The sequence below is a fragment of the Falco naumanni genome, chromosome 7 (assembly GCF_017639655.2).
Source record: "Falco naumanni isolate bFalNau1 chromosome 7, bFalNau1.pat, whole genome shotgun sequence".
Classification (NCBI taxonomy): Eukaryota; Metazoa; Chordata; class Aves; order Falconiformes; family Falconidae; genus Falco; species Falco naumanni.
Genome location: NC_054060.1, coordinates 7348514 through 7366433, shown reverse-complemented (window position 1 = coordinate 7366433; position 17920 = coordinate 7348514). Strand labels below are relative to the sequence as shown.

The 17920-nt window shown below is 37.4% G+C and overlaps 1 protein-coding gene across 5 annotated transcripts in view; it reads left to right on the top strand.

Annotated features, from left to right (window-relative positions):
- Positions 1-17920, top strand: part of MEF2A (myocyte enhancer factor 2A) — a 92855-nt gene that overhangs the window by 1301 nt on the left and 73634 nt on the right. The gene's annotated exons all lie outside the window — the stretch shown is intronic.

The window sequence follows — 17920 nt, the reverse complement described above, 5'->3', positions numbered from 1 at the left end:
TGGCTGCAAAGACAGTACATTTTACGACTTTATGGAGCTGTTTTTTCCAATAAATTTTTACCTGCTTTTGAGATGCTAGGTGGCGGGGAGGGTGGAATTGCTTTGAAAAACTAAGCCGTGGTGACTTGTTTGACAGGTGATTAATTTCAGAGTTGAGAACCTGGAGCTCTACAGGGGAAAAAAGACAATTTAAGAAGGTTTTTTTTTGTGCTTAGCATAAAGCTGTTGTGTCCTATAGTCATACAAAGACCAGATTTATTACAAACAGTGGGGGAAGGAGGTTTTGGGAAGTACAGAGGAGTTACAAAAAGGAATAATTTGTAAACAGTAGTAAGGAAAAGAAAAAAAAAATGGGTTTGTATGGAAATGGTAATATACACAGTATTTATATTAAACCTTTTTCAGAGTCTGGTAGATTTTTAGGTAACATACGGGAAGCTCTAAGCTTTCAGACTTCATTATGTTAGCTGTCTATGCATGATTGTTCCTTATACAAGTCTTTTTTTCATTTTTAGGAACTAGGTATCTATATTTTGGTAGATATTTTTGTTGTCTTGTTACTGCTAGGTAGTGTTCAAACAACGTGTGCAAAAGGTGTCAGAGCAATATTCCTATAATCTATTCTGGTGTTTTTGTTTTTTAAATTATTTAAAATGTTTGGCTCTTACAGTTCAGAGTGTGACATCTGGGTTTTTTTTTGTTTGTGACTTACATTTGGGGGAGAAGCGTGATGTTCCTCTCAAACTATGTTTTTTTCATTTAGGTGCTAGAGTATGTGCAAAATGACATGTCTTTCAGTTATGTAATTTGGAAGAATTGTAATAAAGGGTGTAATGTTAACACTTTTGGTCACTAAAAGGTGTAATTATAAAATGATATTTTAAAATTCTGTACTTGTTTAGCTAGCAAAACCAAAACAAGAGCATGAAACAATTTGCATTGATAGTAGGGGATTATAGTAGTGCTGGACAGATGAAGATGAGCCGTTTTTTGATTGAGGGCATTCAGTTTGGAATTTAGGAAGGAAAATAACCCAGTGCCCTGGTTAGTTATTTTTCTCCTCCACAGTTCTCTTCTAAATCTGTAGTTGACGTAGTCCACCAGTAGTAGTAGAGGAGTATCATCAGTAAATGAGAAGAATCCTTCAATGAGAGGGACAGGATCTACTTCAGAACAATTTTAGCATAGATGGCAGTCTCTCTTTCTGCCAGTGCAGCTCGTCTAAACCAGTTTTAGTATTATAGCATTTCTAATTTCTGAGATGTTTGCAGATTGTAAACTACGGTAGAAATATATTAGCCTTTAGTTTTTACATTTGCTTTTTTTGTTCCGTTTTTGAAGTGTGAATTTAAACTCGAGTGGTTACAGCTCATCTCTACAAATGGCCCATAGAATGCTTTGCTTATGTGTAGATAACTAGATTTAGATTCCTGCGATTTCACATAACTTTAGTTTCCTTGTGAAACAAGGGATGAAGAAATGAGTGAACACTGACTTTTATGAAGCTAGGTGAATTGAGTCATGTTGGACTAGTAAGATGAGAAAGATATGGTTGAATTAAAACTCGAAATAATTCTGGACAATAAAATGACTTATTGTGGTAGAAGACCTGTCTTATTTAGAGACCTTATTTGAGCTGAAGTGTGTGCGGTTTACCTTAGACTGGTTAATGTGGCAGCAGAGCTTTTACGGGGTTTATTTTAGAATGTTAGCCAAGTTTCTCAGATAACTTGTTGATGTCATTCTAAGTATTCTGGGCCGAAGTGCTGCTTCAGAGAGAGTAGAAGCACCATGCAAGTCTGTGAACAATGCCATGCTACCTTGCCTGCGCTCAGTCATGGCATGTGTAATGGAATATAGCCGATTAATTCTCTAACATTAATAAAAGTAATGTCGTATAACTAATGCTGTATAGTGTACGTATCTGTATTAGCTTGGGAACTAGGTTTCTTGCCTAAATAAGAAATATCTTGAGTTGTAATAGCTGTAGTTTGCTATGCCTTGCATGAGAGATGTCTGTGTGTTTCAGCTCACTTTTTAAAAAATGTTTTTTTAAAAATAGTATGAGCACGTTTTATTCACCTCACCAAATTCTTCATTTTTATTTTTAAAGACCACAGGATTAAATACTCTGCATTAAAACTTAGGCTTTGGGCCTATTCAGTCATGCCAGCAGTCTGATCATGTATGCAAAACACTGGGATGTACTTTTCCTTATCATTAAAATTAAACTTATTTTGAATTAATTGGAGTATCGTGTGGTAACGTATATGCTGGGACATTAATGCACAAAGTCACTGTATCTAAGTTTTCACATTTCTTGTATTTGAAATATTATTTCACGTGTGTAATAATGTGTTCTTCAATTGATCAAATGGAACAAAAGTCAAAATGTCTGTCTGTGATAATACAGGTGAATTTTGGTGCCTCTTGTCATGTGTTCAGATTTGATTCCTTCAGCTCTGGTAAACTAACCAGGGAAAATAAATGCACCATTCCACTTTCTCTCTTGTATGCTTTGCTACTAGCACTGAAAGGCTAATGCAATAATTATTTGAATGGACTTGCCACTGTGTTACTGAAGTGGTACTGAATGTGGGCTTAGTTTAACTCTTTCTCCTCTCACGTGGAATGAATAGTGTCTCTAAAGGTGCAGTCAGATCCTGAAATAACGGAGTGAAGCTGGCTTTTCCTCTGAATGTTTACAATTACAAAACAAGGTGGTTTTGACGTCTTACAAAGTTTGTGAGGTTACAGCAAGGCAGCCTTTTGTGCTTTTTCCCCAAGTTAATTTTGTTGACCTTCCTTCTAGTCAAAGACTTCAGGAACTTTTTTGGGCAGCTAATCAAAGTATTTTTTAGGTCATTGATACAGTGTCTAGTGAATGAACAAAATAGTATGATTAACAGTTAAAAACAGATTTCAACTGTGTAATATGACAGTTACCCTCCCCTCCCCCAGCATGTGTTCTGTGATAGAGTACCAGTTAATAAATAATGCTGTGGACGGTTAAGTTTGCAGCCTGCAATAGTGTATTTTGCTTTGTTTATTTTAAAGTAAGCATCTGATCTAGATTTCTCCCTCTTACCAGCCCCCTCATATGGTGCATTCTTATTTTAACACTTGATCTTTCAAGTTACTGCTTATGAAGTTGAAGGGATTTTTTTTTCTTCCATATTAAGGGACTCCTTATTTTTCTTTATCAACTGTATTGTTTCGTCTTCTCTTCAGTGGGTTCTGAGAGATTTTTTGTACATTATTTTTAACTCCTATCTTTTCCTTTAGGAATGTAAACCCTGGTACTGTATGCTGTTATTTCCATTTGACACAAAAGAGGAATTAAGATCTTGCAAGACAACTTTTCCTGAGATATCAGTTCCTCCACACCAGAACAGTCACTGAGTTGTTGGAATATTTTAAATGGTATATATGGTAATATTCCTTTCTCCTTTTATCCTTAATCTGAGGCTGTAGTGAAGAATTAGGCAGGAATCACTGTTGGGTGAGGACAGCTAAATTTTGTGGCTAGTCCTTTTTCAAAATCTTGATGCAGGGGGAATACAGAACCTTTCCTACAGAAAGCACTATGCTTTTTGTTCCCCATGTGTTATAACAGCGCAAGCATGCCTATGTGGTGAGAAGAAAATACAGCCTTCCTAATAAGAGTGTGATTAATTGAATTATTTTTCAGGGAATTAACTACTTTATATTCAAAATGTTAGTGATGCTTAATTAGGTAGGTCTCCCAGTTATATTTGCCTCTGTCCCTGAAGGGCTTTCAAATTCTGCCAAAGTCCTTATTGGCCAACCTAGAGACTTACAAGTGCATTCTGTATTGCTTTGTGCTCAGCTGGATTTCACTGGTAGTTACTTAGTATTGTTGCATGCTTATTTTAAGTATTCCAAGGTAAAAAGTAAGTGTTAGGAAATACTAGCCAAGCGTAGTTGTGGAAAGGTGCTTGCTTTAAGTACCTGTGTACCAGACATTGATGACAAAGCATCTTCTACTGTCGTTTATTACTTTTTTTTTTTTCCAAAAAAAAAATTAAGTAAAGAGCTAAATAACTGGGAGAAAAATGTGTTTGTCTTCATTGTGGTGGTTGGAGATCACCTAAAAGTGAGGTGTAGAACGGGTGGGATTGTGCTCATGATCCTTTTATGATGATAATAGAGGGGAAGAATGACTTCTTCCATTTACTTTAGATCCTTTCAAGTGTTTTTGAAACTTACCTTCATTTGAAAATCAGATTGCTTCCAACACTGTAATTTAGGATTTTGTGGGTTAGACTAATGTTATTTTTATTGTTTGAAAGCTAACCATAGATGTGTGAGACTATGTAAAGCGGATATACCATACCTGCAGTAATACTTGCAAGTTGTGGTCAGTGTCAGCATGGAGTGCTGCACCAATGTACGCAAGCCTGATCTTGTACTTTTCTGTGATCACTTAAAGTGTATGGAAGGTCGAGGGGGATAATTTATTAAACCTTTAGCTATGTAATTATATAAACACATCTATAACTGAGCTGTGCTGTAACTATGCTGTTAAACATTTCTTTCTTGAAGAAATTGGCGTATGGGGTTGAGAGAAAGAATTCAGAGGAGATCATACTAATATCCCTTAAGATATATATAGAGATATTGTACGTGTAAAAAGATGGGATATGGAAGCATTACAAACAGTTGTACAAGAGAGTAAGCGAGTAGTTGAACCTTGAGAGACTCAACAGTTGTACACATGCATGCAAAAAGATGAGGGGTCTTAAAAGGCAGAACAGACTTGCCTTGGCAGTGTCTGTGAAGGAAACTGTTGAAGGATGTCAAGACACCTTATACCAGCCCCCCGCTGCTGTATCATGCAAAATCTGCAATGCTTTTGAGTTGTATTTAATTGACCATCTCACTGTTGTGGAAAACTTGGATAGCATAGCTGAGAACACATTGTGTGAGGTTATCAACATTAAGGACAACTTCTTTTTGGTATCATCCTTTCACAGCAACTGCCCTCTTCCTGATATGACTGCATGCATCCTGTTTTAAAAACTAAGCTGACAAGAACGACTGCTAATAAGTTGGTGTATATAGCAATTAAAAAATGTTGCTTTTTCCAGTGTGAGCTTTCAAAGCACAGAGTCTTCTGAGAATATTTGAGAAAACGGGATGTTCCATCATCACTGTGCTTGTATTACATTGTCATCCAGTGAGGGTAACAAACTAAATTTTTCAGTAGCTAAATATTTTTATTTTTCCTTGAAGCTGTTAAAATTGGTGTGTAATGACATGATATGCAATTCAGGTGTCATAAGCTTATGCTCAAAAGCCCCTTGGTTTCAGGGTAAAGGAGGGGAAAGTAAAAGGTATGACAAGAGATAAACTGTTCTACATGACGTGTACAGAAAGGGAAAGTGCCTTCTGCTAAAATTTTTGAGCCTATAGGCTGTCAAATTATGTTTGTTAGCCTGAGTTTGATAATACACACATTAACTTGCTAGTTGGCTTTTGGGATTTGAAGTTTTTGAATGCGGAAGAAGGATTTCCTCTGAGAGACTTCCTTAATATCCTCCCATGTTTCTTTTGGAGCATTAGGGGTTTTGTGGTTTGTGTGTTGTTGATTTGTTTTGTTTTGTCCTTTTCTTGTTCTCCTTACCTTTGTTTGTAGCATTGCAGATGGTGGTGTCTTAACTTTTTGTCACTGAAACATACATGAAGATCTTTGCTTTGAGAGATGTTGGGCTAGACTACGAAAAAAATGCCAGCAGTAGAAGTATTAATTGTTTCCATTAGAAAGCACTGAATTAGAAAGGAAAGGAGGCAAAATTGTGGGTGGCTGAAGAGAGGTGTGGTCAGTAGGTGGAGGCAGGTATTCACTGGATATTGGAGATATGGATATGGGTATATTTGCAGAATTTCTAGTTATTAACACAAATACTCTGAGAATTCACGAGGATTGTGTAAAACATGTAATAGCATTGTAGAATATCAAAGAATAATACTGAGTTTTATGTAGCTGCTTGTTGTTTTCTTGGTCACAAATGTGCTAACCTGGATAACTGTCCAAAAAAGTAATGGGAAACTATTGACTGAATTAACTGAAATTTACAAAACCATTGTATTTTACCAAATCTGTGTTATAAAATTAGACAGAAATACAAAACACTTGTTCTCAGTGAAAGACACACAAATTCAAGAACTCCCCCAGACTTTGTCATGGGTTTCATACGAATTGAAATTTGAGGGGAGGGAGGAGAAACCAAAAGTTATAATAAGATAATTGTCAAATGATTTTTTTGTTTTTTAAAAAAAGCTATTGGTCAGTGTTTCTGTTCACCACTGTTAATTCAGTAGCTTCAATGAACTGGTAAAATGCGATGTTCAAATGATTGGAAGTTCTGAGTTTTAAAACATAAGTTATTAATGCTTCTGAATACTGGAGTCATTTAGATGCATTATGCAAAATAGGAGCTAAGTACTTTATAAGACTAATGAGTTGTTCAGGAGCTGAAATAGGGTTATGGGAGAGTTGACAATTTCAACTGCTATTACTGTCTTAGCATTCTGAAGGATTGTTGAATTGTTCTTTACAGGCTTATCTACCCAGGAGACTTGGATTCACAGTAAGATGAAATGTAACCTGATAGCCCACAGTTACCCCACTAGCTACTTTTCAGTAAATATTTCTGTGGATACTTTTAGCATGCCCTATATAGGAGACTTCTCTAGTTCAGTGGGTTGCAGCATTTTTTTTCTCAATTTGTAGATTCTCCATATGTTTTTGCTGAGGAGATGGTCTTCTGTACTGTCAAGTTAAGCCTAGAGGTGACATGCTTGTTTTTATAGTTGTCTTTTGAGGGTGCCCTAGAATTAGTCCATGAACACTGTTGTTGTCAAGTACGTGCATATTTACAATGAGTAGTGTGTTAGCACAAGATGCTTATATAAAATTTGCACCAGATTCTATCAGAAAATAAGTCATTCTCTTCAGAAGAGGTGATTGGAGAGGAGATCAAAATCTTATGACTACTAAAAGACCAAAGTAAAAACCTCTTTTTTAAACTAAAACAGAAGAGCACTTGCCCCATATTAGAAAGTTGTGATCCAAGCCCCCATCTACTTTGTAGTCACGTTCTGAGCCCCTGCAGCACCCTCTGGTGATCCAAACGTGCTTGTGCAGCAGTTGGGGTCCTGGGTGAGCTTCTGAATGACTGTAACCATTAGGTCTTGCTACAGGGCTGAAGAAATACTTCAGAACAAGCCTAGGCTACAACCAATTTGATCTTACTGGTGGGTGATGTTTGGTTTTGCTGCCCTTTTTTTCTTTTTTTTTTTCTTTCCACCTTCTAATTTTTGTCTAAGCGGAGATGGAAGTCATTAAAGGATCTGTAGACTGTTAATATTGGCTCTATTCAAGTATAACCAGGGTGATTGCATGAGATAAAAGGATTCCAGCTTTATGGCTGGGTTGCTGAGGAGCAAATGAAGCATGGTATGGGGAAGAGGGAAGAACAAAGACAATGTGTGTACAAATTCTTTTTTTCCTGTGTACTATAGCCCATTTTATTTACAATATTAAAGTACGGCTTGGTGGAGTGGTGGAAATAAATTTAAAGATAGTAAAGTAGTGGTTTTGCAAGTAATAAAACATCTGTAACTTCCATTTCCCTTATTTTTTGACTCTTCTGTTATTCCCTGATCTTTCAGAGCATCCACTCTGTACAGTGTATTTCTCTTACATTCTTTAAGTATCTTAAATGGCCTGCTAGCTGTGGCCAGCGTGCGTGCAGGTGCCTGCTGACTGCCTGAGTGATCCAACAGAATCTGCTGCCTCTCTGGTCACTGCAGAGCAGTGCTTTGCTTGGGGGCTGTGTGCAACCACCAACTCAAAAATTCTGCAGCACTTCTCATAAAGTCTTAAAAGTAATTGACACTTTTGTTGTTGCACTTGGTTGTAACTGGGTGATTAATTCGGAAGCTCTTAAAGAGGGACAATAGACTGTGATCGTGTAAACCTCATTTTATTAGAAAAGTAGGTTTAGAAAGCTGTGGGTAATAGACAGTTCTGTCTTCAGTATTTTAGTGCCATCATTGGTAATGCCCTAATCTTATATCAGTAAACACTGTTATTTTCTTAAGTGTTTTCATTTAATTTTATGAAAATAAACTTAAAGGTAGGATGATCTAAAACTCTTCACTCAGTTTCCTAATTTGCTTTGCTTTTAATGTATTTGATTTGATCTAAATGGCCTATTAGGCTGTGATTCATTCAGTCAGCAGAATAAAGTTAAATAGATCTTCATTTTGATGATACCTCTTTGTAAGAGTATGGAAAGATAGTTTTGTAGACCACTTGTGATTTCTTCCTACCTCCTACCCAGAGAGTCTGGTTGGAATGGTGTTTGCAAAATTCTGTAATGGTTTGGGGATTTTGTGCAGGAAATTAACTATGCAGCATTTGTACTTGGGATTTGATTCTTGTGGTCTAGGATAGAAGCTCAGTGGGTTGTTATTGCAGTGATCTGTCCTCTGCTTTTCCCCTGCCAGACTTTGGACCGTAACAGTATATGGTTTTGGACAGCAGTTTGCTTCTTTTATGCATATGTACTAGAGGTTGGGGAGCAGGAGCTTATTTGCATCAGAGTAAGTCAGAAGACCTGTTTGTCTAGAAACCATTTAGATTTTTCCATTTTAACACCTTGTGTGTAATCTCCCCTGGACTCCACCCTCTCTCCCCCTGCAAAACAAAGGAACAGAGGAGTGGAGGGAATACCTTGTTTTGTTCTTAAGGTACTAATAATTTCTTTAAAATCCCTCTCCCCACCCCTCTGTGCAAGGCTTCATTGAAGTTTTAGGATACAGGATCCTGGTTTTTTAAACTTGGTATTTTTAAGGCTGAATTGTTCAGTGATAAAACCAACCACAATATTCTGAAGATATTGGCTGACTAGTTTGCAGAAGAAGTTTCAACCTGCTTTTCCATCATGCATTCCTTTAATGAAATGTTAATGAGGAGATGATGTGATAAAATTCTTGAAAACTTTCTGTACAACAAACTCACTTATAATCTGAGGATTTTTCTTCAGATCTATTTCTTTTAAGGCATCTGTGTTTCAGTAGCTGTCTGCCTTGCATGCATGTAGATAATGCCAGCAAACAAGCTGCAAAGTATTGTTCTTCTAAGGCTTGAATGCCTAATTTTTGAAGGTGTAAGGAACAACAGCCCTTCATGTGAAGTTTCTTTTGTGCTTGTTAAAACTGTTAGAAGCAGGAAAAAGTACACACTAAAATTGGGAGTTACAATCTTGTTGAGGAATCTCCAGGCTTCTTATTGTGAATAGTTCAGATCACAATTCTTGCTTCTGTCTTATCTGTACTTCACTGCTTCTAATTCTTCATGGGCTCTTCTGCCTAATCTTAATGGCTTGTAAGATACTTCACTGGCATAATTAGCTTATCTTAAAATAGTCTGATCTGTTAGCAATATTGGAACAGTGAAGGAACAGCCATCCCAATCACTGGGTTTCATGTAGTGCACCCACAGAGATGTGTCAGTGTTTGGGCCACAGGGGAGGAAGGAAGGAGTAGATGGGAATTTTTTGAAACTATAACTGGATCTTGAACATGAATGCTTCAGCCCACCTGTGTGAGGATTTACAGATGTTTTCCTTCAGGATTTTGACAATAACCAGTTAAAATTACTAGAAAGCAGCTTGTGTTCTGTTTCAACCATGTTACAAGTGGAATGAAGATAGAAAATTGAGTTCCAAGGGTGTTCCTTTGCTAAGGTTGTTTTCTGTATTTGCAGCTTGAGTTATGGCTGGCTTTGTTTGTCAACTTTTCTGCTTGAGTATGAGTGATCCTCATCTTTCCTGAAACTTAGGAATGTATCTGGTCTCATACCTTTAAACTTTGAAGTCATTGTTGTATTACTTACAATGTCCTGTCATCGTTGTATTACTTACTTGAGACTTTGTATCTGAGTTTGACTACTTTCTGTAATTGTCTTGTCCTCTTTTTTCCATTTCCATCTCCTTAGACAAATACATATTTGGGCAAGGAAACAACTGCATATATTAATGAAAAAGATTGTAGTAGGTGTATTAATTCTGAAGGGTAAGCTCCATGTCTAAAATACATATTGTTGGAAGAGCTTGTGCTACAATTGTTATTGTAGTTGCTATGATATTGACTAGTAGAATGCTACTTGTTTCTTGTTACTATACAGGAGAAATAACATGATACGCAGTGCGTTCCGGATGCTGCTCGTGATGTGATTTATTCCATATTTTCTGGAAGATGTCTTTTTTGTTTGGATTTCTGTAGAAAAGTACTTTCTCTGAAGTTCATAAAACCCCAAAATTCTGTGCCAAGTTGCCATGCTCTTTGTAGATTAAAAAAGGATTTCAGCATTCAGTGTGATATAACTGGCCATTTGGTGAAATATTCAGATCCTCAGTAGCTGATGCTAGGTGTACAAATACTGGCTGCTCTTGACTTTAACCAGAAAGTGTAGTGTTGTTATTTCAGTGTGTAAAATGCTTTTTAGGGAAAGTTTGTTCTGTGTTTGGATTGTTAACTCTGTTCATTCTGGAGTCTAATAAAAACTTCTATATTGACATTTTTAGGTCCTGTATTTTGATCCCTCGAATCCTGCAAAAAAACCCTTATAAGAAATGCTTTTATTACGTAGTGTTTGACTTTGCAGACCATCATTGAAAGACTTAACTTGGACTCTGTAAGATGCAGTTGAAAACAAATTCTCCTGATAATGTTTGAGTTGTATTTCCAAGTAGATTTTATATACTGACTCCATGCAGGAAGTGAGAAAAGTAGTTTTAACTGTACGTTAATGTCTTGCGTGGGCTGTAAGACTTCTTGAGCTTTCCTGTAAATGGCAGGAACTTGGCAAGTCCTATGTGTAGAATAGGTGTTTAATGTTTAAACTAACCGTATTTTATTTTGCTGGTATTGCTGGTGATCTTATGTATACAGATAGAATTGCAATATAACTGAAGACTGGGAGGTGGAACTTGCTTTTCTTCCTGTTAGAGCTATGCATCCCAAAAGCTTGGTATAGGTATCGTTTTAGTATTGTTCAGTTTCCTACAGCAAAATTCATCTGGTGAAAACTTCTAGATCAGGTTAGATGAAGCCAGCTTTCAACTGATTTTGGTACATTTCTTGTAATGCTTGGGCTTTTTGTGTTCTCTGTGTGTGTGACTCCCCCTGCCCCCCTTGTTTCTTGTTTCTCCCACACTCATTAACTGTGCTTACAATGAGTTTTCAGTGAATTAGTTTCAATGTTGGAGCTAAATCCTTGGCTGTAGTGATGGCTAGTAGTGGAGATCTGATTCTGGTGTTCTTTCGACCACGTTTCCTTGTGTCTGTTCGACCTATTTAGATGAAAATGCTGTAAGCTGACGACATTGCCTGTGTGCTGGTTCCCCATTATAGTATTAACTTTTATGTCTTATTAGTAGAGGAAGTCCAGTGCAGAAAAGCTTCCTGTACACCACTTGAAATAGTGGTGAATTCTAATGGGGTTCCCATGGTAGTGAATGTGTTTTAACACACAATAGTTAGGTCGTGCTCTTGTCCATAATACAGCATGTTGGCTGTATTACAGTCAGTACGCAAGCTGCCTTAGCAAAACGTTCTGAAACACTGACCCTCCCCCCCCCCCCCCCCCCAAAAAATGTAAACCCATGTTTGGCCAAAACCACTAATGGTTCCTGAGTGTGTAGGGAACTGTCTTTCTCTCTTTTTGGTGTTTACCTAAGCTTTTTAATCCAAGTCTTAGTCTCTTTCTCCTCTGCTGTATTCCCGTACTAAATTAAATTATTTAACTTTTATTTTAGCAATAGAAGATAATTTGAGCGTAATTAATGTAGCTGTCTAAATGAGTGATACCTAATTGGATTATCATTGTTTAGAGAACAGATCTGTAATCATTCATTGCGAAACTGTACATTTGTGTTTGAGAGCTACAATAAATACTGAAGTCTCACTGTTCAATCTAATAAATGTAGCTTTAGATCTGCACTTTCATTACCACTTTTAATTTCCAGAATATGGTAGTGAGTCGAGGTGCTGTCCTGGAATTCCAGGACTTTGGTGAAGGGAGCTCTGGCTGGAATTTAGTGGCAGAGAGAGGCACACACCATTTGCCCACTCAACCCTGTCAGCACATGGCCAGCCCTTCTCTCCTACTTTGTCTGCTGTACCTGTTACAGGAGGTTTCAACCCTTCTGCTGCCCAGGGTTCATACTCTGCCTGCAGGAAGATGCGCTGCACCTAGAGATGCTTAGAGTCATTTGGATAATGAGGGAAGACAACATCCATACTGTTGCCATAATTTTTCTTTAAAAGGTGTTTCTGGGTTATAGTGCTCTCTTTCTTGTCCTAGGCAATTTATATAAGAAATCTCTCCTAAACCCAGAAGATTCTTCACTCAGACCTTAGACCTGTGCGTCTGATAGGTCTGTGCAGTGTGGTTAGGTAAGTTACAAGCTTATAGACCTTGCCAATTTTTCCTATACGGCAGCTTCCTTGGCTTATCTTAATAATGCTGTCATTAGAAAGGCTGGCTAAGGTACTATATTAGACAACGTATGATGGGAAAATGTTACTAAGTAGATCTGTCTTCCAGATTAGAGACCAAATTCAGGAAAATAGTCTCTGGGTCTGTTTAGCTGCATTTCCTGAGTTCCCCTCAAGTCAAAGGGAAAGCTGTGTTGTGATAGATATGTGTAGGTAGATGTATGCAGGCTACCTTTAAATTAATTTAACGTAGCTGTGTAAGTCAATAGCATGGTACAATACCCACACAGAGAAGGCTTTTATTTTTTACCCCTACCACTTCAAAATCCATGGTGTCACAAAATGCTCTTTAATTGTAGTGCCTAAAATGGGGCAAACCTGTTTCCTAATGGAGAACACACCTTAGGAGTAATATTTGATATCTCTTAAGTCTGTGGGAAACTGGGTTAATATGTTCAGTTATGACTATTCACTAGCAAGATGTGGATGGCAATGCACCTGCGTTTTGAGGTGGATATGTCTTGTCACGTGGTCTTATGTGGTTTGTAGCTGTGAATTCCTGTTTCAGCTTTTCTTCATATCTTTAGGAGAAGAGTACTGAAACTATTTTGATATGTTCCAGTAACACAAGTGACAGTCAGCACCCACCGACTTCTATTCTTTCTCCATTTGTTTCTTTATTCAATGTGGTTTGGTCATTTTTTTATATATTGCAAGAACATATTAAGGGTTTTTGATTTAACAGGCCTTGCTGCATTAAATGCCTTCAAAAGCAGGCTTGAAATTCTTTGTAATTATTGTGTGACAAAGTTAAATCAGTCATCCTTAAAAAAGAAAAAATAGTGGCTCTTTGTATGTATTTCATTTAGATGATTAGACTACAATGAAGTTTGTGGCTTTCAGTAAAAATTGTTGTTCCCAAATTTGTCTCTGGTCTAGATTGATGCCTCTATTCTAAGAAGAAAGTTGTGGCCTTTAATAAATTGGGAAAACTGGGAAGGCAGAAAATTTTGTTTCATTTTGATGTGTATGTATGACAGGCTTCTAAACTGTCCCGTGTACAGGACTTGTGCTGTTGGTAATGGTTGGATGATGATGGTGGTAGTTTCTGCTGTTGTGATTTGACCTGACCAATTGGATGCCTGGCTCTGAGAAGTCTTAGATTTAACTACGGACTTTATTCTGCCCAGTGTAACTTCTGTCAGCTCTTGCTATTTACAAATATGAAAGATAAACAATAAGAATCTTCTAGTGAGAGTGCTGCATTTTTGTGTTTGATTTCAGTTTTCCAGTTGATACCTGTAGGTTAAATTAAAAGTTCAAATTGTGACCTGGAGGACTTCTGTGCCTCAAAGCTTATCTCCTAATCTATTGCTGTAGTAGCAAATGTTACTTTTATTGGCAAACCTTGCCTTCTTTTGAGTGTTTTGCTGACCAGGAAATTTAAGTTCGGTGTCTTGCCTTGCCTTTGAAGTTGGTTGATTGCTTTCTGACCCTGGTGCAAATGCCTTAATCCTCGTCTCCCTGCCTAGGTGCAATTTAGCAATGTCTTGTCCTGTTCTTTGTCAGTGTGACAGGGCAGAACAGTATTTTGAAGAGGAAGTATGGCATGCTGGGTCACTTGGCAGAAATGAAGCGGTGTGAACAATTAAAGCTATGTTGCATATGATTTTTGGTGTGAGGATCTGGGAAGAGTGAATATGTCAGATTTCAGCTGTTCATAATTTGTTGGGGTTTTTTGGAGAGAGTTGCAAGGAAACCAGAAGTATTTCTGCCACCCCCCACCCCTTCTATCTCTCTGCTATTTTTTTGGAGCTTTCATTCTCAGTGGGTAGATTATGAGTTTTCTGTCAGATCTATCTATTAAAGTGCTAGTGGTTTTTCTCCTGAGGAAGAAAGAGCATATCTTGCATATTCTACTCTCAGTAAGTATTTATTTTTTTATTTAATATCTTCCCTTCCATTTTTGGTTTGTTTTCTAATGCTGTCATGAATAAAGTTCCAGATCAGTCAGCCAGGTGTGTTGCACGAAGAGATTTTTGTTCCTTATTTCCACTTGGGGTCTTGAAAAGTACATCCTCCAGAACTGACCAATTGTATACCAACACTTTTGGAAAAACAAAACGGTTACTATCTGATCTTAAAAACAGAGTATCTGCATAGTTTTACATTATAGGAGCTATGTTTTTATTATCATGTTAGGTAGGTTTTGATTTCTGTTGTTGTGCTTGTGTTTGCTTCTGAAATAAGAGTAACTTGTAACCCATCAAACAGTTGCAGATAGTCCTCACCAAGGTTATTTATTGTTCTTAGTCAAAACATGTTTCATGTGATCTGTTAAGACCGTAATTTTTCTCTGTAGGACCCTAATATTTGATTGCAGTAGAAACACTGTTTCTTTAGTTTTTACTAGATTAGTGAAATTTGGAAGCTGTATTTTTAATGGTACAGTCAGAAACCTGTTAATTAGGTCAAAACCATGTGTTTTTGCAGACAAGTTTTATTTGTTGATCCCATTTCCTAGTTTTGTCTTCATGTTGTAGTTTACTGGTTTAGTTATGTCGTTACTTTTCTGCACATTTATCTGTAGCTCTTGGTTTTAGTCTTGAGTTTGTTTTCTTTGTGAAAGGAATCCAATAAAAGACTGCTCTAAATGTGTTAACTTTTGTATACTTCTAATGTGCTGGTACTTTTTTTTTTTAGTGTGTGTTCTTTAATGCTGTGACTCTGCTAATAGCAGGCCAGTATAGTATGTAACTCTTAAGTCATCAAGATGGAAATAAATTCTAGATAAGATGTAATGAAAAAATGCATTTAGATCTGATGCAGGTAAGGAAGTGACAGCTTAAATGTTTCAGCAGTTACAAGTCAAATTGTTGTGGTTTAACCACGCAGCTGCTTGCTCACTCCTTACCCATGGCAGTGAGATGGGGAGGAGAATCTGGAAGAAGGTAAAATTCATGGCTTGAGATAAGAACAATTTAATAATTGAAATAAGTTTAAATGTTATAATAGTAGTAATGAAAAGGAGAGGGAGGGAGAGAGGGGGGAATAAACCCCCCCCAAAAGAAGTAAGTGATACACAATACAACTTCTCGCTGCCTGCTGACTGATGCCCAGCTAGTCCCTGAGCAGTGATCAGCAGGCCCTGGCCAGCCCTCCCCCGGTTACTGAGCATGAAGTTCCATGGTATGGAATATCCCTTTGGCTTGTTCGGGTCAGCCATCCTAGCTCTGCTCCCTCCAGGCTTCTTGTGCACCTGCTCACTTCAGGCAGAGCATGGAAAACTGAAAAGTCCTTGACTTAAGAGTAAGCACTACTTAGCAACAACTAAAACATCAGTGTGTTATCAACATTATTTTCATACTAAATCCAAAACACAGCACTATGTCAGCTACTAAGAAGGAAATTAACACTATCCCAGGCAAAACCAGGACACAAATGCAAAGTTTAGCAGAAGTAAACAATTGGAACATGATAATTCAGCTAGGCTCACGTTTTGACAGTCATGCAGAGGTGAAGCATGGTTCTTGAGGAAGTGTGTGGCATGTGGTTCTTTTTTTTTTTTTTCTTTGCAGTGACAGCTTCTATGCTCCCATGGGTTGGGGGGTGGGGAATTCTTACCAGCAGCTGCACAGAAACCTGTAAGTGCAAAGATGGCCCAGGTTTCATGTTAAAGCTCTCAGGCAGAGTACTGCTGTGTATTAGCACTTAGTCAATACTACAGTATTTGACCAGATAAAGTATCTCAATTGTGCTTCTGTGTGACACTACATGAATACATATTCTGCGTGCAGCTAGTATAAATGTTTCTCCTGGTTCATTAAAAAAAATCTCTTCTATATTAGAGATGATTTGGTGCCTCCAATGCAGTCCCATAGTGCAGAAGTCGTAATGTCAAAATGAAACCTGGTCAATGTATCAGGACCATACTGTAGACTTCAGATAGTTGGGTGCTTAACCTCTGAGTGACTAAAAGTGCAAGTGTTATAATACATGTCTTCTGTAAAAATGTGGTCTTCTGTATCTTTCTGTCTGTATTATTTGATAAATGCTGGTGTTCTCTGCAGACTAATTAAGGAATGACTCTGAGTAATGAGCTAGTTTAAAGTATCATCTACTCAAAATCCAACCATTTATTACAGCATACTTGTACCTTTGGCTCTTTGTTCTCTTGATATGCCCATAGCATATCTTTATTGCGGATAACTCCGTTAACTGTTGATAGTTCTGTCTGGTTTTCAGGTGGCCCCCAGCCAGTGGGAGGGGAGGATCAGTCATATATGAACAATCTTGCAAAGTTTCTACTTAAGAACAGCAGTGTCAGGATGTGCATATAGCAGCAAACATTCAGTTGCAGCTTAAGTAGGTATATGAGATAACTTTAAACTAGCCACTGTGGATATGGTTTCACTAGAGGAGCAACAGCCTGAGATTGTGGGCTAGCCAGCTGCCTAAATATTGACCAAAGGTCTGTATGATTCCCCCTGCCTTCAACTTCAGTGCCGAGGCTTACTGTGATTATACTCTTACTGATAAGTACTTGAGTTTGAGTTAGACTTTCCTCTATGCTTATGATGAAAAGGATTAATGTGTGTTCTTCCAGCAGAATACAGATACTCTTCTAAACCAATCTTGATCTCTGTGATCAGGTCTATCCCCTTTTATTTTAGCATTCTCCAAGGCAGCAGTCTGAAGCTATGAAACACATCGTCTGAGATGTCCCCCTATGTTAGTTTTATAGGCAGCTTTCAGAAGAGATTGCCTTCCTTTCCCCATTAGGCTGGCATTCTCTGTAGTGTTATCCTGGTTTGTAGTATGACATAGGAAAGCATTGTGACAGAGGTTGATAAAATATTTCTAGTGTGCGCTCCATTAATTTTGACAACTCATATTTGTTTGTACTTTTTATATGCCAGTGTGTATATTTCTGTATATGTCAATATATGTAGAGACAATGTGTGGGTTTTTTTGTATGTCAGTATCTTTTATAGAGAACATCTGCTATGAAATTTTTAGCACAATATGCAATGATACTTATTTAAAATGTGTTCTCGTAGTTACTGTGTACCCAGTTGGTTTAATAAACCAGCAAAATATTTCAAATGTAGCTGAATATCCTACCTAGTTAATAACATGTGCTGTTTTGAATTTCATCAGTCTTATATGTCACGTATTAGACTATAGTCTTGTGACCTTTTCCTTAAATTTTCATAGCAAGAGAGTAAGACAAACCAGTTAGCTTTGGAGTTTTGAATCTTAAAAATTCATAATGTAGATAACATAAATGTAAGGCTTACATGTGTGTTTTAAAATAGTAAATGGGTTAAAGTAGCACTGGCATACTTAGTGCTCTGTTGGCATACCTTTTCCCCTCAGATGGTTG